General features: G+C 33.4%; 1 long non-coding RNA gene across 1 annotated transcript in view; it reads right to left on the reverse strand.

The window, feature by feature from the left end:
• Positions 1-21,263, reverse strand: part of LOC141489658 (uncharacterized) — an 81,409-nt gene that overhangs the window by 43,860 nt on the left and 16,286 nt on the right. Inside the window, exons 2-3 of the long non-coding RNA XR_012468963.1 lie at positions 16,212-16,578; positions 9,129-9,186 (exon numbers count right to left, since the gene is read on the reverse strand). This is a non-coding gene — a long non-coding RNA (uncharacterized LOC141489658). The remainder of the gene's footprint in view (positions 1-9,128; positions 9,187-16,211; positions 16,579-21,263) is intronic.

The raw sequence follows: 21,263 nt of genomic DNA on the forward strand, positions 1-21,263 counted from the left end.
AATTCTTAATTAAGAATTTAAAAAGTGCCAAAAAAAATTGCAGAGTATGGAAAAATACCAATAATATAGAATCTCTTCCAAAAAGACAAAAATTAGGAGATAAAGAGGGAACAGAATATTTGGAATAAAAAGATTAGAAAAGAAAAAAAATAGTTCATTTCTTCCCCAAAGAAAATAAGGAAATGGAAAGACACATAACTGTTAACTATTAATATTAGATAATTTAAAAGATAAAAATTTGTAGGAATCAAAACAATTGACCTTGCATACAAGATTGATGAAGATAACTTAATTTTGTTGCATATTAAACATATATTAAAAACATATCATAACTTAGGAAATAATACAAGAAAGCTGATGAGTTTTTAATAATCATCCAACAGCATCTACTTTAAAAAAAAACTCATTTCATGCTGAAGTACAAAAAATGGTTAAATTGAACATTTTCAATAAAAATTCATTTTAAATGAATCAATGAAAAATGTCAATTATTAGAGACAAATTGAAAAACAATGGTATATTCCATTTTCATAATCATTATAAAATCAACTAAAATGATATCAAACTACTCAATTAAATATCAATAAATATATACCTAATCAACAATGGAAAGATAATCTCTGCATAATGCATAGCTATTAGAGGAATTCTTTTTTTTTAATAGCAATACAGTGAGGCTTGCTGACTACTTGTTTTGCAAACAAATACAAAATAGAATTAAAAAAATTTAGTGCAAGTATCTACAAAAGACTAAGTAATCATGAATGGGAAAAGGAAAGGAGGAAGAAAGGATAGCATGCCATAGACCACTACCAAGAACATGTATGTTTTCTTGGTAACCCATGATTTGTTTCATCTCGCTTAGTCAATGAGAGGAATAACCTGTTTTCCTCAAAATTTTTTGAGTCTAGATGAGTGACTGTCAGGATGGCCAATTTCCTGACAATCTTTCAGCTTTTTAGCACCCACAATTTGAACAACACACCAGATCAAAATGGTATAGTCTTCTAAGGCTATTATTGTTGTATGTGCTGTATGTCAGGAGATAGCTAAAGGTCCTATTAACCCAAGGGTTATATTGTAAAACTAAAACTAAATCTATATCAGAAATTTTTTTCTTGGATTCACTATATGACTAGAAAAAATCTAAATGTATTATCAGTGATATTCACATCTGCGTTCAGTCACAGAATGGTTGGACTTTTGATATTTCTTAGGAAGTATCAATATTTACAAGAAATTTATCTTGAATCACTTCATATTAATGAATCTCTTTAACATATAATTAAAAATGAAAAAAAAACATTGATTTGAAGCACTCTTACATTTTTCATTATTTAACTATTAAGAAATGGACTTTGATTTAGTCATCGCATAACAAGGGTTTTCAATAAGGATACTAATGAACTTAGTTCTGATAGATAGTAATATCTCACTCCCAAACTGGGCAGAGTGTAGTGACTCACCTGTGCTCAGGTGTCCTAGTCTGAAGGACCCCAACAGACATGGCCTGACCTTTTATGCCCTTAAGTGACCAGGGAGTTTTGCCAATTCAATCAGAAGTTTAAAGACAGTATAGTTTGAGACTTAGCCCTCTTGCCTAATAAATTACTTAGAGTTGCTTTTTCACCTTATCAGAAAAAATAGTTTAATAATGGTAGCAAAGTAGGAGTTGAAGGAAAGGAGAGGAGAGTGGGGAGGAAAAGATGTGAAGTTGTCTTATCCCAGGGAACCTCCACAGTATCATGTCTCATGAGGCTTTATGCAAACATTCAATTTGATCCTTCATCCAAATTCTTTAGGTAAGTGGTCTGTGTAATTACACATTTTTCAAAAGATAATTCCAACATTGTCTGTTATTTCCTTAACATAGTCCTAGAAAAAGTTTTAAGAGCTGTGCAATCAATTCCACCAATCCACCCTCCTTATAACCCTATCCCCCCCTCCCCCCTCCATATGTCTATATTATGCTATTCTAGAAAACTAAAGATAACAGAGTCAAACTACAAGGCAGTGAACTGAGAATGGACAGATGTCAATATAATATTTAAGATGTAGAATTTCTCAGAGAAAGCACTCCAATCAGTGAGGAAAAAACTCCTAGTTAAAACCAGTATCCTCCTTGAACGCTGAGGTTTTTAGAAATATCTGTTCTTTTTTTTTTCAAAAGTTAATCTCCAGGGGCAGCTAGCGGTGCAGTTATAGAGTCTGGAGTAAGGAGGATCTGAATTCAACCCTGGGGTCAGGAGTTCAAATTCAGTCTCAGACACTTAATACTTATTTAACTGTATGACCTTGGGTAAGTCATTTAACTCCACTTATTTGCAAAACCAAAAAATAGTTTTTTAAAATAGAAAAAAAAGTTAATCTTCAAATAACCTGTCTTAAAGTCAAGAGACAGGAGAATCAGCCAAACTCATGAATGCATGAACTCTAGTGAAAATACCTTGATTGAGGAAGATTGAGTACTTGAGATTTTACTGAGGTTACATGTGTCATGCATGTTTTCTTATGCTCTAAAACAACTTATCAGCAAAACCTCAACCATTTTCTAAGAATAATGCTTGTTCTTCATTTTCAAAGAAGACCACAACATCAGAGAGGTGATTCAATAACAAGGATATGAATTGGATTTGAGTGAGGCAGGGCTGTGTTAATTCACCAGCCTCACTTTCTCCTCCAGAGTCATCTGGATCCAGTGGTCAGATATAAATCAGGACAAATGGAGACACCCATGGATGCAGGGCAATCAGCACTAAGTGACTTTCCAAAGATTACACAGCTAGCAAGTGGCAATTGTCTGAGACTGAATTCAAACTCCCGTCCTTCTGAATCCAAGGTCAGTGCTGTATCCACTGCACCACCTAAATGCTGTACCAGCATCTGAGTTCTTACCTGAGAAAGAGCTGCCTTTGTTCACTATCAAGCATGCTTTAGCCCTGCACACATCTATCAAGAGTTTATATATGAGATTCCTTTCTATCTGGCAATCCTGAGAGTCTCAATTACAGAGTTTTAAAATTCCTATCCATACTCACAACTGGGGGGACATCAAATAAACATCCTAACTGGAACTCATGATTGAGCAATCATTGTTCAGTTATGATCATTTATTACTTACAATCTAGCAAGAAAGTGGAACTAGTGGTACAGTGGATAGAACACTGGCTTTCAAGTCAGGAGGATGGGAGTTCAAATCCAGCCTCAGACACTTGCAATTTTCTTGACCTTGGGCAAGTCACATAAACTTGATTGTCTCATATCCAGCCTGTTTCCAGTCACTGATTATATCTGGTCACTAGACCTAGTTGGCTCTGGAGGAAAAAATTGAAGCTGGTCACTGAGCACAGTACATAGTACCACTCCCCTCACTCAAATCCAATTCATGGGTATGCCATGTCATCACCTTCCTGGTGCCATGGTCTTCTTAGAAAATGAAGGACAGGGGTGGCTAGGTGGCATAGTGGATAAAGCACCGGCCTTGGAGTAAGGAGTACCTGGGTTCAAATCCAGTCTCAGACACTTAATAATTACCTAGCTGTGTGGCCTTGGGCAAGCCATTTAACCCTAATTGTCTTGCAAAAAAAAAATGAAGGACAAAAAGCAATAATAGCAAAAACATATGTAAAAAGCATTTTTTTCTTATCTTCTCTGTATTCTTGTAATTCAAAATACAATACCCAAATGAACACTTCTTTTTCTTATTTCCAGTCTTCTTCAATCCATATGCTTCTGAGCCCTATTCCTGTATTCTTATCTCAATTTATAAGCTCTGACATTGTACCCTTGGTCAGAAGTTGCACTTAAAATAATTAAATCCATTTCTCTCATATTTTTGGATCTCCTTATTCTCAGGGAAATCTATCTCTTCAGAACTTGAATTCCAGGGCATTTTCTCCAGAATTTGATATATCTTCTCATGGCTCATTAATAAATAGAAATAAAAGTAAGGGTTGGTGTTCACCTTTCTTCATGATTTCACTTTCTGATACTCTTGTCATCACTCAGCAACATCTCTTCCCTTTTCGATTTTCTATCAATATCATCCTTTCTATATCCTACTGAGAGTTAGCAACCAGATCTGATTTTCCCATTCTTTCCTAAAATGTTCAGTATCTGGAGCTCATTCTTCATTTTATAAACAATACCTCCCTGCAAACAAAAGCATGTTAGTAGGCACACTAAGGTCCCCTCAAATTATCCAGTACCTTCATTAGCCTTGAAGGCTTCCCCAAGGTATTTATTCTACCTCTCTTACACCTAGGGATGGTTAGAGGTTTTATCCTACCATCTCCAAAAATTGTTTGATGTCATCACACAGAACTTTTAAAGTCTTCTCTTGCATCTCATCCCCTTATTCTTGAATCTACAGCTATTCCTATCAGCTTCATCATACAGTCTAACTATGATTTCCATCCATTATGTCTCTCTCTGCTTTTTTTTAGATTTTTCAAGGAAGTGGGGTTAAGTGGCTTGCCCAAGGCCATACAGCTATGTAATTATTAAGTGTCTGAGGCCGGATTTGAACTCAGGTACTCCTGACTCCAGGGCCGGTGCTCTATCTACTGTGCCATCTAGCTGCTCCTCTCTCTGCTTTTCTAATACCTCCATCTGGTATTTTTTTCCTGGTATTATTTTTTCCTTAAAAATCTTGGTCCAATTTTTAATAAGTTCAACATCAAAATTGAACCCCTGACCTTAAAAGCTCTTCCCCCATGTTCCATCAATTACTTATGTTTTCTCAGTCTTATATTAGAGCCAAAATCTTCTCTTCTCTTTCATATACTATTAAATGAAAAAAAAAAACTTCATGGAATGAAACTGCAATAAAGTAATGTTTTCTAGGCCCAAATAGTTTGGGGAAGCTAGATAGCACAATTAATAAAGCATTGGGCCTGGAATCTGAAAAAACAAAATTCAAATCTGATCTGAGAAACATTAGCTCTGTAACCCATATTAAGGCACATAACCCCTGCCTTCATAAAGCTGGAAAGAGAATTGGTAAACCACTCCACCATCTTTGGCAAGAAAATCTATAGTTATAAAAACTCAAACAAAACTAAATAACAATCTCAACTCTACTTTTAATGCCACATTTAATTCTTCCTTGTTTGAACCTAAGAACCTCCATGAGTTTGACTTTAAAAATAAAAATTAAATTAAACATGTGTGACCCTCCAGAGTTTGGCCTCAAGAAAGAGCAAAACAATATTAGGCTGCCATACACATTTTTTGTCTTACACATTTAGTAATTAGGCTGTCATACACATTTTTTGTCATGCATATTTAATAATATTTCTTTCAGTTCATTGACTATGCAAGTTTGCATGGGGAGGAGGCGACTGTGTAAAGAACCATTCCCCCAAAATGGAATCTTGAAACTAGGTTTTTATACATTCTACTATCAGAAGGTGAGATCTGAAAAGCTACTATGTGGCTTTGTTCAACAAGAGAATGGTCTTTTTAACTTTCTGGGCAGAGCAAAGATGGTGCTGGGAAGCTGTCCTGCTCCTGGAACTTTTTCCCTATCAAAGATAAATGAAGACCCTGAATTGACATTTCAGCTCAAATCCCACAAAAAGAAAGAGAAGATCCAAAGAAGTTTCCAATAGTAGACATCATGGAAGATCTTCAGTGAAGGTCTGTCTCTGGAGGAAAAGGGGAAGTAGAGTCCAAGAGGCAGAAAAGCAGGAAAGCCAGTGGAAGGCTTTTAGACACAGTGTATTGACAGTTTGACAACAGCAGAAGTTGCAGTAGCTTGATAGCAAACCAACTGGAAGGATTCCAACCCCCAAAAAGTCTGAACCCTGGGAACATCATGGTAAAAGACAGGACTGGGTTGGGAACAAAACACTGCTAAGTCAGGACCTGAACACAAAGGAGGAAATAAACCTGTGCAAGGGCAATATCTGGGCTGCATAGACAATATCTTGGCCATGATAAGCCAGAAATCAGACTCCTGTCCCAGTAAAAACAAAATAAACAAAAGAAAAGTTTGGATCTATACACTCTATAACCCAGGACCAGAGCTAAAACAACAATGGTGAGCAAAAAATCCAAAAGAGAAATCCCTATGGAAAATTACTTTGCAAATAAAGATGATAACTATGCTAGATCTGAATAAGAAAACAGTGAAAAATCACTCACGGGGAAGACTCAAAATAGTTATGAACTGGATTCAAATCCAAGTTCATAGAAGAGCATAAAAAAGAATTTAATGTCCAAAGAAGAGAGAAAGAAGAAAAATGGCAAAAAAAGAATAGAAATTCATGCAGGAAAATTATGGAAAATTGACCAGAGAATTCAAACCTTTAAAAAGAAACAAAAAATGTAATTGAAAAAAATAAAATCCCAAATATTAAAATTGAACAAATAGAAACCAATGAATCTATGAGACTACAAGATTCCATCAAAGAATTTAAAAGGTTGAAAAAACTGAAGAAAACATAAAGTACCTTTATAGGAAAATGAATGACCTGGAAAATAGATCTAGAGTGATAATCCACAAATCATTGGCCAACTAGAAAGCCTAGATCAAAAGAAAAGAACCTGGAAAACAACATGCAGGAAATTAACAGGGAAAACTGTCCAAATGTGCCAGAACAAGAAGACACTGTAACCATTCACAGAATACACAGAATGCCTCTAGAAAGAGACCCCAGGATAAAAACTCCAAGGGCTATTTTCATCAAATTCCAGAACTCTCAAATAAAGTAGAAAATGCTGCAAACAGAAAAAAGAAACAATTTAAATATAAAGAAAACACAGACTTCAACACAACCAAACAGCCTAAACACTGAAGCTCTAGAGGACCTGGAATACCATAAAATTGGAGGGCAAAGGACTTGGGATTACAGCCAAGAATTTACTTCCTTACAAAATTCAGCATATATTGTCAGGGGAAAAGATGGGTGTTCAGCAAAATAGAGGATTTACCAACTTTCTTGACTCAAAGACCAGAATTGAACAAAGAATTTAATTGCCAAATGCATAACTCAAGGTTCATTAAAAAGGTGAATGAAAAGGGGAAGGAAAAAACAAAACAAAACAAAAAAAAATGTTAGTCAAGACCATCAAATTGTATAAAACCCTAAAAGGGAAGATACACTTCTAAATTTTGGAAATTTTACTTCTCTTAGGATAAGTAAAGAGTCAAATATAATTAAAGAGATTGGAGTTAGAGGATATGGGTATAGTTGGGTCTTATATTGCTACTAAAGATGTCAAAGTTGACAACACTATGAGACAAAAATTCATGAAAAACAAGAGTGTTAACTCTAAACTTAAGTGTCTCAGTATCCTTTGATTCACTTTAATTCTGCTGTGCTGATCAAGCTTAGCATTTTCTTGGAAGAGAGTATCATAAACTGTACAGTCCTGAGTCAATATGTACCATACTTTACAATATCATTTGTGAAGTTCTCAAGTGAGAGCTTCAGAGTCTCTCAGTATTTAGATCCCTTTAAGATTCTTATAGTTAATTAAATCAGGGTTTCAGTTAATCTGTACTTCATTTAACAAGAGTAAAATTATCCTCAGTGGGGAGGGGGGTAAAGTGTGAGAAAAAATAAGTTTGGGAGGAAGGGTACAAATAGTTTATGAAATTATTAGAATTTGGATGATACTTTGACTCATGAGAATTGTGTGTCTATGGAGAGTACTTGAAAAAGGGGCAAAGAAAAAATGATTATAAGTTGATGTAATTCAGGACTCTTTAGCAGTGACTTCCAATGAAACAGAAGAAGGGAAGGTACTTAATGACTTTGAAGCAATGCTGCTTATCAAACCATCAACCAGCACCACACCATCATGGTTACCTGGATCCAGACAAGCAATCAGGCAATCAGTCTGTGATGGTACTTTGTTAACACTTTGAGTTTATCAAATAATCAATTTATCAATTGATTAATAATTTGATTAAGCTATGATTAATGATACTTGATTAATAGTACCAGGTGAAGAGGCATAAGATTTATAATTTTAGTGGGAAAGAAGGGAGTAAATTCTATTCAATAGAATTGGCCCAGAGAACAAGATACATTCCCACTTGGGTTTAAAAATCTATCCTTCTCTAGAGGGGAGTGGGGAGGGCAGGGGAAGGGGAAGAGAAAGGTAAGGGAAGCAGGGACTGATAAAAAAGAAGGTGAAGGTATAAGTGAAAATAAGCTGAAAGTAAAATTTTAAAAGAAAAGATAAATGGGAAATGGTGAAATCTTTGATGAGGAGGAATAAGTGGGGAAAAAAAGGTAAAAATTCAAAAGGGAAAGATAGTATGGAGGAAAATACAGAATTAGTAATCTTATATGTAAACATGAATGGGATGAACTGTCCCATTAAATGGAAGCACATGGGAGAATGGATTAAAAAACAGAATCTTACAATAAATTGTTTCCATGAAATACATTACAAGAAATACAGATAAATACTCACAGGGTAAAGGTAAAAGGATAGAGCAAAATATACTATGTTTCAGCTGAAGTTAAAAAAAATCAGGAATAACCATCCTAATCTCAGATAAAGCAAAAGCAAATATAGGTCTCATTAAAAGGGATAAGGATGGAAACCACATATTCTTCAAAGCACCACAGGTAATGAAGCTGTAGCATTATTAAACATGTATGTACCTAATGGCATAGCATCCAAAATCCTAGAGGAAAAGTTAAGCAAATTACAAGGAGACATAGACTGGAAAACTTTAATAATGGGGGACCTCAACCTCCCTCTCTAAGAACTAGATAAATCTAACAATAAAATAAACAAGAAGGAAGTTAAGAAAATGAATGAAATCTTGGAAAATTTAGCTATGATAGACCTCTGGAGAAAAGCTAATGGGAATAGAAAAGAGTATACCTTTTTTCTCAGGAGGACATGGCACCACCACAAAAACTAACCATGTACTAGGGCACAAAAATCTTAAAATCAAATTCAGAAAGGCATAAATAATAAATACACACACTTCTCAGACCATGACACAATAAAAATTTCACATAATAAAGAGTCATGGAAAGATAAACCAAGAACTAATTGAAAATTAAATCTTTTTCTTAAATATTGGATGGATCAAACAACTAATAATAGAAGAAATTAATAATTATATCCAAGAAAATGACAATAGTGAAACAACATACCAAAGTTTGTGGGATGCAGCCAAAGTAGTTTTGAGGGGAAATTTTATTCTCTAAATGCCTGTATGAATAAAATAGAGAAAGAGGAGATCAATGAATTGGGTATGCAACTAAAAGAGATAGAAAAAAAATTAGACATCACTGATTAAATATCAAATTAGAAATTCAGGACACCAAGGTAGAGATTTAATAAAATTGAAAGAAAGAAAACCATTGATCTTAGAAATAAAACTAAGGGTTGGTGTTATGAAAAAGTCAATAAAATAGACAAACATTTAGTCAAACTGAATAAAAAAAGGAAAGATGATAACCAAATTACCATTATCAAAAATGAAAAGGGTGAACTAACCACCCAAAAGGAGGAAATTAAAGAGATAATTCTGAGCTTCTTTCAAAATGGTATAACAAAAAATTGGATAATCTGAATGAAATGGATGAATATTTAAAAAAATACAAACTGAACAGATTAACAGAAGAGGAAATAAATTACTTAACTAACCCCATTTTAGGAAAAAGAAATCATCAATCAACTCCCTAAGAAAATGTCTCCATGTCCAGATGGATTTACAAGTGAATTCTACCAAACATTTAAGGAAAAATTAATCCATATTCCACATAAACTATTTAAAAATACGAAGAAAGAAGAAAGTTGGGAAATAATCTTCACAAGGAGTTCTGAAAAAGGTCTCATTTGTAAATTATATAGAGAATTGCATCAAATTTAGGAGATCACAAGTCATTTCCCAAGTAATGAATGGTCAAAGGATATGAACAGACAGTTTTCAAATGAAGAAATCATAGCTATATATATATATATAATCATGTGGAAAAATGCTCCAATGTGGAATTTTGTCCAAGGGGCAACAAAATGTGCATATCGCTGTATCAAGCAGTACCAATACTGGGTCTATATCCTGACAAGACTAAGAAAAAAGGGTAAATATCATTTGTTCAAAAATATTCATAGCAGCCCTGCTTGTCGTGGCAAAGAATTGGAAATCAAGTATATGTCCATCAATTGGGGAATGGCTTAATAAATTGTGGTATATGTATGTCATGGAAAACTATTATTTGATTAGAAAGCAAGGATGGATGGGAATTCAGGGAAGCCTGGAAGGATTTGTATGAACTGATGCTGAGCATGATTAGCAGAACCAGAAGAAAATTATATAGCCTAATAGCAAGATGGGGATGATGACCAAACTTAATAGATTTGCTCATTCTATCTGTGCAACAATCAGGCACAATATTGGGGTATCTGTGATGGAGAATGCAATCTGTATCAAGAGAAAGAATTGTGGAGTTTGAACAAAGATCAAAGACTATTAACTTTAATTTAAAAAAAAAACTGCCATCTTATGTAATTTTGCTATTTCTTATATTTTATTTTTCTTCCTTAATGATATGATTTCTCTCTCATCACATTCAGCTTAGAACAATGTATACCATGGAAACAAAGTACAGACTAACAGACTGCCTTCTGTGGGGGGGGGGGAGAATTGAGTTTAGGGGGAAAATCGTAAAAGTCAAAATAAAATCTTTTATATAAAAAAAGAAAAAATGCTACAAATCATTATTAATTAGATAAATGCAAATTAAAACAGCAATAAGGTATCACTATCATCTCATACCTATCAGATTGGTCAAGATGAGAAAAAGGGGAAAATGATCAGTTTTGAAGAGGTTGTTTGAAGATTGGGCCAATGATACATTACTTGTGGAGTTGTGAATGGATCCAACATTTCTGGAGAGCAATATGGAACTATGCTCAAAGAGCGATAAAACTGTTCAGAAGAAATTGCAGAAAAAAGGGAAAAATTCTAAATGTTCCCAAATATTTATAGCAGTTCTTTTTGTAGTGACAAAGAATTAGAAATTGAGGGGATGCCCATCAATTGGGGAATGGCTAAACAAGTTATGGAACATGAATACTATGGAATACTATTGTTGTTTATTTCACTGAACATAATTGAACAACAATAGTTAAATTCCAATTGAGCAACAATAGTTAAGTTCCAATATGGAATACTATTGTTGTTCAATGGTTGAACTCTAGAGAAGCATGGAATGACTTACAGGAGCTGATGCTTAGCGATGTTAGTAGAACCAAGAAAACAATATACACATCTAAAACAACACTGTGAGATGAACAACCTTGAGGGAAGCAGCAACCAAAAACCAATTCTTCAGAATCTAATGAACACTTTATAAAAATTATCTCTTATGCATCTCTTTCCCTTAATCCTAATCCTTCATACTAAAAATTACTAATCTGTAAAAGTGCATCAAAATATGCATGAACACTGTTAACCTGACTGTTCACCATTGAGGGGAGGGGTTAGGAAGGGAGAGTAGAAGGAAATTTTGTAACTTAAAAATATTCATGTGCATATTGATGAAAATAAATGAAATTTTGAAAATATCAAGTTATACATAGTAGATTTGCAGTTTCATATGCAATCATACTATATTATATTATATTATAGTATAGTATAGTATAGTATAGTATAGTATAGTATCGTATCGTATCGTATCGTATCGTATCGTACGTATCGTATCGTATCGTATCGTATCGTATCGTATCGTATCGTATCGTATCGTATCGTATCGTACGTATCGTATCGTATCATATCGTATCGTATCGTATTGTACCGTACTGTACTGTACCGTACTATATAATATTATACTATATTATTTAATTATATTAGTTATATTATATTATATAAATACTTTTCTTCCATAAATTAAAAATAAAACAAATTTAAAATTCATATAAATTGTATATAATATAAATAATAACAAAGCCTGTTAATCCTGCATTCTGTGTCTCTCCTCCTTTGAAGATACAGGTCTTAAAAGACAGTTTTTAAAGTATTGAAATGAGCTATATTTTATCACATCTACTTCTTAACCCTTTGAAACCTGTCCTTTAAAGCTATCTTCTATAAATTCACTGCTAATGTCTGTCACACTTAAATGGTCTAATGATTAAACTTATGGACCAAGAAAAGGAAGACCTGAATTCAGTGATTTCAAACAATTACAAGCTCTAAAACTTGACACTTCACTTAACATATGTTTGCTTCCATTTTCTTACCTATAAAATAGGAGTAATAATAATAATAATAATAATAATAATAATAGGAGTGGGATAATATAAATCTCCAGATTTGTTGGAAGAATGAGCTCATATTTGCAAAGTGCTTACCAAACTGCCAGGTACATAATAGACATTTAATAATTGATTATTTTGCTCCTTATTAATATTAATCTCTCTATGTTTGACAGTGAACTCCCAAAGTAGACAAATCACACTCACAATTTGCTAAACACAATTATATATTTCTCTTTAAAATTCTCCATTAATTTTCTTTTGTTTCTTTCAAGGGCCATACCATCCAAGTTGAAAACTTCTGATTGTCCTTGAATTTTAACTTTCTTTTCTCATTATCTAATCTGTGTCATTTTTGAATGATACTTTCCCAACATCTTTTCAATTCTCTCTGAACACATCACCAAAATGCCCTTAAAGGCTTTCATTATATTTCACCTATATAATGATAATAACCCCATAATTCTTTCCCTCAATTGTCTTTTCCTTTGCAAATTCATATTCCTCATAGTTTTGGATTTCCTAAAATGCAGTTCTTATGAAGTTATTCCTATGATCAAGAAGATGTAAAATGTCCTTTTTGCCTCTAGAATGAAATGAAAAATTCTTGTGTTTGGAATTGAATCCTTCAGGCTCTGATTACAAACTCTCTTTTGAAGTCTGATTTTATATCATTTGAGCTTAATACAATGTACTTTTGAATTAAACCAATTTTTTGTTGTTCCTCTTATAAGGCACACCATGGTCTGCCTTTTTTCTTTAGTACATACTGACCCTCAAGCACATATTATTTTTCTTTTTTTAATATACTTTGTTTATTTTTCTAGATATTTTCCAATTGAATGTTCTGTGGGTAGAGCCAAGATGATAACGCAAAGCTAGCTTGCACCAGGAGCTTTTACCAATATAACACTAAATGAAACCTCTAGACAGACTTAAAGCTACAGATCCCATCAAAAAAAAAGAAAGAAAAAAGTTCTCAACTTATAATATCATAGAGTATCTTTAGTATAGGTGTATTTTGGGGGGGGGGTAAAGGGGAAATATAACTGAGCACAAGCAGGAGAGCAGGAAAGAAACCAGGCCTTTAGGCACAGCATAGCTCAGGTCCCAGCTCAGCAAGTCAGGGATACCAGGCAAGCAGGGAGGGTCCCAAAACCAGATCAGAAGATAAAATCTGAGTCTTGGGAATGCTAGGGCAGCAGAAAGAACTGGATTAGGAACAAACCATTGCTTAGGCAAAGCATGGACTCAAAGGGTAGAAACAAACCTCTGTGTAAGCAGTACCTGGGGTGCATAGAAAATACATTGACAAATGATCAGTCAGGGATTAAATCCTTGCCACAGGACAAAATTCTTGTGATTATACTTCTTGTAATCCAGGATCAGAGCTCAACTATCAAAATGGGGGGTAGGGTTGTATAGGAAGAGCACTAATCATAGATACCTACTATTCAGAGAAAAATGATAAATATGCCATCTCAAAAGAAGTAATATGTAATGTGTATTGTCGTAAATAAGTTTATGAATTGGCGTCAAATCCAAAACCTCATGGAAGAATTCAAAAAGGATTTTAAAAACCAAAGAAGATAAAATGAAATTTGGGGAAATAAATGAGAGCCATGTAGAAGAATTATGAAAAATTGACTTGAAGAAATCAACTCCTTCAAAAGTAAAAATGACTGCGGCAGCTAGGTGGTTCAGTGGATAGAGCACTGGCCCTGGAGTCGGGAGTGCCTGAATTCAAATCCGACCTCAGACACTTAATAATTACCTAGCTGTGTGGCCTTGGGCTAGCCACTTAACCGCATTGCCTTGCAAAAACTAAAAAAAAAAAAAAAGTAAAAATGACCAACTGGAAAAAAGAATGCAAATCACCACAAAATAAAATTAACCAAAAGGAAACACAAAAGTTAATTGAAGAAGCTAAAACTGTAAAAATCAAATTTGGCCAAATGAAAACTAATGACTATATGGGACACCAAGACTGCAACCAATTAAAAAAAAGGATGAAAAAAATAGATGAAAATGTCAAGTACCTATTAGGAAAATCAAATGTCCTGGAAAACAGATTCAGGAGAGATAATTTACAAATTACTGTTCTACCCAAAAGCTTTGATCAAAAAAAAATGCCAGGAATTTTTTTTTTTTATTTTGAGGCTTGGCATTGTATTTAGATTATATGGGCATAAATGAGTCATGAAGTAGTGTTGATAATGAGTGTGGTATTTTTTATTGGCAATGGGGGTGGGAGGGGAGAGTACTTAGAAAGTCTGTACATAATTAAATGATGAAGTGATCTTACTTTAGTATATCCTTTAGTTAACCAGGATTATAGTACAATAGAAACATAGGAAGAATGTGTACTTAGAAGGGCTGGACATAAATAGATCATGAAGTGACATTGTCTTATTCCATACTTTAGCTAACAAAAGTTGTAGTATTCTAGGGATAAATGGAGAAGAGAGTGTAGCCAGTACTTTAGTTAATGAGGATTGTAGTGCTATAGTTGGAGAGGGAGAGAGAGAGAGAGAGAGAGAGAGAGAGAGAGTGTGTACTTAGAGGGAATGGTCATCAGTATATCATTAATCAATATTGTTTTACTTGCAACTTTTGCTACAATTCTAGGGAATGTATTTGGACGGGGTGTGGAATAAATGCTTCCAGAAATTATTTTGGATTACATGATACTTTAGCTCATGAGGACTACATGTCCATAGAGTGTATTTGAAAAGTGAGGAGTATGATATAAACTGATAATAATTTGATGTTAATTATGACTGTTAAGAAGTATATTTTTAATGGTACAGAAGAGGGGATAGTTCTTCTATGAGATATGATGCTTATCAATTAATGCGTCAGCCCTTGAGAAATGAACTTCTATCTGGCCAAATAAAAGGAGCATAAATTGACTGAGGGATTATAGGTAAAGACAGGGTTAAACAATAAAGATTTGAAAAGGATTATACTAGGACAAGACTAAGCATTAGAGAATAAGTAACAACACATGAAAAGGCACAAAAACCTATAATAGTGGGAAAAAGGGGGTTTGTGTGAATAATGAATAAATCTACTCTCAAAAGATTTTGACTCAAATTGGGAATAACATGCATTTCCAACTGAGTTTAAAAATATGTCCAACCTTATAGAGATGTAGGGGTGAAAACAGAAAGAAAAGGGAAGAAGGGAATGATAAAAAGGAAGAAAAAGTAAGTTAAAATAAAATTAAATTGAAAATTGAAAAGTTAAAAGAGACAGAGAGCAACACATTGGTGAAGAAGGATAAGGGGGTGGGGAGAAAGAAATAGAAAGTTTAAATGGGAAAAGAGACCATGGAAGGAAATATAGAATTGGTAATCATAACTATAAATGTGAATGGGATGAATTTTCCCATAAAAAGGAAGAAGATATCAGAAAGGATTAGAAAGCAGAATCCTACAATAATTTATTTTCAAGACTCACATTTGAAGTAGTGAGAAACATACAGAATAAAGGTAAAAGTCTAGAGCAAAATATATTATGCTTCAGCTGAAGTAAAAGAAAGCAGGAGTAGCAAACCTGATATCAGACAAAGTAAAAGTAAAACGAGACCTAGTTAAAAGGCCTAAGGAAGGAAACAATAACTTCTTAAGAGGCACCACATGGGGGTGGCTAGGTGTCCGTCGTAGTGGATAAAGCACCAGCCTTGGAGTCAGGAGTACCTGGGTTCAAATCTGGTCTCAGACACTTAATAATTACCTAGCTGTGTGGCCTTGGGCAAGCCACTTAACACCATTTGCCTTAAAAACAAAAAACAAACAAAAAAAAGAGGCGCCACATGCAAAGAAGTAATATCATTATTAAACATATATGCACAAAGTGGTATAACAACAAAATATAACCTGAACCTGAGGACAAATGCAATTCTGAGTACTGATGGAGAAAAAGATAAGTAAACTGAAAAAAATCTGACTTGTTTCCCTTTACATACCCACCTGACATAAAATGGCCAAGTATGGTAAAGTTATGAAGATATTTGACTCTTATCTTTTACATAATTATGAAGAAATATGCAATCAGATGGCAATTTAGGTATTATTTTCATCTTTATTTCTGGGCTTCTACTTGAGAGGGCTCCAACAACTTCTTGTCTGCAGGAAGCCAGTGATCATGTTTGTCCTTTGTCAAGAGAATTCTTCTTTCAATCATCTCCAGTTATTGGTTGACATATGCAGCACATCTTTTTAGGGGCAGGGCATGAGCCAACTTGCATTTCATCTTCTTGACGCATTACTCTACAATGGCCAAGGACTTTCCAGCAGGTAGAGGTATCCAGAACACTATCATCCAAGCTGCATCTGGCTTTAAAGAAAAAAAAAGAAATTTTGATTACTGACCACTTATAGATATTTAGTTTACTTATCATTGTTGAAACGAGGAGTAAAATCTATGCATTTTAGAAACATATGTCACACATAAAATGAACACATACTGTTTTATATATATGTGTAAAATATTCACATATTTACATGTACATTTGTAAAATATGTATATTTATACATTACATACAAATAAATATATTTATGGGTATGTTTAAATATAACTATATTTACATGTATATAAATATGTAGGTTTACATATAAAAGTATGTAAATATTTACATATTTTAAAAAATATCATTGCCACAATGAGTAGTGTGAATGTGTATCTTATAGAGGTTATTTTCTTTTACTTTTCCTAGAGCTTAATCTTAAGTTAAGCCCCTTTTTAATTAAATTATAACATGTAGGTATACTATGTCTTTCAATTCTTTGTGCACTTATGACCTAAAATAAGCAAATGTGCCTATACAAGTCTGTATCAAAATATGGAGTTCTTTATTAATCTATGTGAAAATAAATCACAGATCATTGCTAGTCTATTAAACTTGCTTCAATCATGAAGGATCTGATTTTTTCAAACTCATAAGGAAAGAAAATTCCATTCTTCTTCAATTTTCCCTATGTTTCCATAAGTGTATATGTAAATGTGCAGGACTATGTGTATTTATATGTATTTCTAAACAGAAACTTACTCAACAAGTAAAATTATGTGCATTGTAACTTCTACTCATATAGTTAAGCAATTGTTACATGCTACTCCTATAGCCTTTTTATCAGTTTTCAAATGAATTTTTAAAAGGAACAAAATATCTTCAAACAAGGTTTACTCAATGAAATTCATCCTTGTTTTTATTTATGACTAAATCAACTTTATTCCTATTATTAGAATGCCATATTTATTATCACCACAGTTTCTGCCCTTTCATGGATCTCCTCATTATTTATAAACTAAAGCCAAGATATGAAACCCTATGCATCTTAATTGTTGACCTCTGTCCCTTGATTCCTCCTTATTTCCATCACAACTCACAAATTTACTTTAAAAATGATAGAAATGATTCAATTTTTTTAGTTCAAATTGTATTTTTGATGGAATACCCATAGTTACTCCATTCTTTCTCCTTGCTCAAAATTTACTTTCTTTATCATATATGTACATACAGAAGAATTTATTTTCTTTATCATATATGTGCACAATTATATATATATATATATCATATATAATATTTGGATAGGTATCTATGCTGTGAAATGGTTAATTCTGAACTTGATATCAGGAAAATGACTTAGAATCATCTAAACTCAGAGGAGTTTAAATCCTCTCTTGAACACTCAACAACTGTGTACCCTTGGACAAGTCATTTAATCTCTCTCAGCCCTAGTTTCTTCACCTTTAAAATGTGGATAGTGAAAATCAAATGAATCACTATATACATATATATATTATAGATATAATATATATAATGTTCTTTGCTAATATTGTTATCATTGTATATAAATATGTTGCTTGGGTTGCTGTCAACATTCTATTCTTTCTAGTCATTCTTTTGAAATCTTGACAGTTATTGTTGTATCTCATAGATTATACACTCTCCTCACAAATGCCACTTCAATCCAATGGAGATAGTATTTAAAAAAATTCAAACTTATATTGGTCTAGAGTGCTACATGCAATACTCTGGCTAAGAGATTTTGAATTTGAACACCATTGATAGAGGAAGAGAGATTAGATAAAACTCTATTGTGAACTATTTAACAACAGTTAACACTTAACAATCACCATGGCGTTGCTATAGCAGTATAGATAATTGCTGCTAAAATCTTAATAATTTTAACTAGTTTTGCTCCCCTTTTCAATTAGGAGAATCTGGTCTTCTAGGAAATCTAAGAGAGGTATTCATGAGAAATTAAATCATCAGTTGGACTTGAATTTATTATCTCAAAAAATGGTATGTGACCTAATTAGAAAGGCAAACAAAGGGATAAGATTTCTGGATTACAAGGAAATATCAAGTGAGATGTGAAACTGAGTCAATAGAATTAGACTCAAATGGAGTACCAAAAGCTTTCTATGGACTGTTCATCATTGGAATAGATTGTATATATTAGATGGTATATAAAATATTTAACCATATTTTGAAAGGATATGAAAAGGTCAATTGAAAGAATGGGGACAAGGATGGTGGTAATGGTTGTTGTGGTGGTGCTGGTGATAATGATAAGTAATATTTATATAACATTTTGAAGTTTGCAAATAACTTAAAATTGTTTTATTTATTCCTCACCTCAAACCTTTGAGGAAAGTGCTATCATTCCATTTGATAGAAAAAGAAATGGAGGATCAGAGCAACTAAGGGACTAGCTCAGGGTCACATTGGTTGTAAGTACCTAGGGGACAATTTAAATTTAAATATTCTGCACTATCAGTTCAAATTCCTAGCTACTATGGCAGAAAATAAGTGAATTCAATTTTTTTGAAATTTATTGAGAAAATAAGTATGTAAGAATGATGACAGAATGGCATACCAGATCTTTATTTTTTAAATAACGTTATCCTAGTTTTTTGGATGTCTTGCAGTGCTACAGAAATTAAGAGACTCTGAAATACTTTATTTGGGTCCTGAGAGGAAATGAGGATATTGCTATAATTGAATAAGACTGAACAGTCAGTAATTACCTCTGATCTCTCTTATGAACTTCAGTTTTATATCAAATCACATGACCCTGTATATTAATTGAGAATCTCAAAGTCAATAATTCTAAAGCAATTTGTTTTCTCCAATTAAATCTACTCCTCTCCCTAATTTCCAAATTTCTTTTTTTTTAGTTTTTTTTTTTTTGCAAGGCAAATGGGGTTAAGTGGCTTGCCCAAGGCCACACAGCTAGGTAATTATTAAGTGTCTGAGGCCAGATTTGAACGCAGGGACTCCTGACTTCAGGGCCCGTGCTCTATCCACTGCATCACCTAGCTGCCCCCTAATTTCCAAATTTCTGTTAAAGATCCCTCTATCCCATAAGTCACAAGGTCTACAACTTCAACATGTTATTCAATTTTTTTATTCTCCCTTAGCTCTAATAATCAATCAGATGCTAAATTTGGTCTATTATACCTGTACATTATGTCTCAAATTTGTCCCATTTATTTCTCATATGGCTACTATCAAAGGTAAGAGTCTAATTCCTTCTCTTTCAACTATTAAAAGAGCTTCTTGGAGTGGCTAGGTGATGCAGTGGATAGAGCACTGGCCCTGGAGTCAGGAGTCCCTGCGTTCAAATCTGGCCTCAGACATTTAATAATTACCTAGCTGTGTGGCTTTGGGCAAGCCACTTAACCCCATTTGCCTTGCAAAAACCTAAAAAACAATAAAGATCTTCTTATAAATATCTTATTTCTTGTCCATCTCCAATGCTTTTTCCCTGCACAACTTAAAAATTAATTTTCCTAAATGTCACTTCTCTGTTCAAATATTCTCATTGGCCCCCTAATGCCTTTAGAATAAAATAGATACTCTTCATATTAGTACCTAAACTCCTTTAATATGATTCTAGACTATGAATTCAGAGTACATTATTCCTCTTCATATACTCTTTATTCTGGGAAAAAACTGGGCTACTTTTGACTCCTTAATCTTGATTTGCTAACCTTTACTTCTGTTTCTTTTTCACAAATTAATACCTTGTCTTGTACAAATTAATGTCCTGAATACATTCCTTTCTGCTTTTAATTTCTTAGAATCATCAATTTTTTTTTCATAGTTCAACCTCTTCAGGAAAACCTTTCTGATCCTTCAATTTTTAATGTTCTCCCTCTCCACACATAATTTTTGATTTTTCCTTTATATATAAATATATATTTCTATCCCAGTAGAATGTAAACTCACTAAGAGAAAGAAATATGCCTCATCATTATTATCACAACACTCATGTAAAGATATTTTCCAAGTTTGCACAGTTATTTCCTCACAATAACCCATTTAAGGTAGCTGTTACAAATCATATTTAACCTCATTTTACAGATAAGACATATAAGGTGCAGTGAAATTAAATTACTAATCCAAATTTACTCAAGTGAATGGTTGACCCAGTATTTAAACCCAGTGTTCTCCTGTAAAAGACATTTGCGCTTTCCAAGGAACCATTTTATTTGTATGCCATTTGGAAATGGTGGTATTCTCTTCAACAAAGAATATTGTCTATGTGCTAAGTTACCAACTGCCAACTGTCTTTGGCTTGTATCCCACCTGTGCTCATCTAAACTATAAATACTAAAGCCATTACAGAGATGGTACCATGGGAACATTTGTATGAAAAACAAGTTCCATCAAATGTCCTTGTACCTTAAGGAAAAAGGTAGAATATTGATGCTGCAAGTAAATTGTTATTTGATATACTATACTGCTATTTCATAAAGCATTCATAAAACTTGGTTTAATACATAGGTGAATAGACACACACAGTTGAAACCTCCAAAAGTTGTTTAAAATGTAGGTGGAGTAACTCCACCTATCTAGGCATTAGGGTAGGAAAACATTTGATCACAAGAAACAGCAAGGACCCCCTGTCTATTCCTTACTATGGATTTCATATGTATCCTTCTCTTTCTTTACTCTGAGTTCTTTAGTGAGCTGAAAGTTTCTTGAGTGTCTTATAGTAATAGGAAATTTG

This window comes from Macrotis lagotis, chromosome 5 (genome assembly GCF_037893015.1).
Source record: "Macrotis lagotis isolate mMagLag1 chromosome 5, bilby.v1.9.chrom.fasta, whole genome shotgun sequence".
In the NCBI taxonomy this organism is placed as follows: Eukaryota; Metazoa; Chordata; class Mammalia; order Peramelemorphia; family Peramelidae; genus Macrotis; species Macrotis lagotis.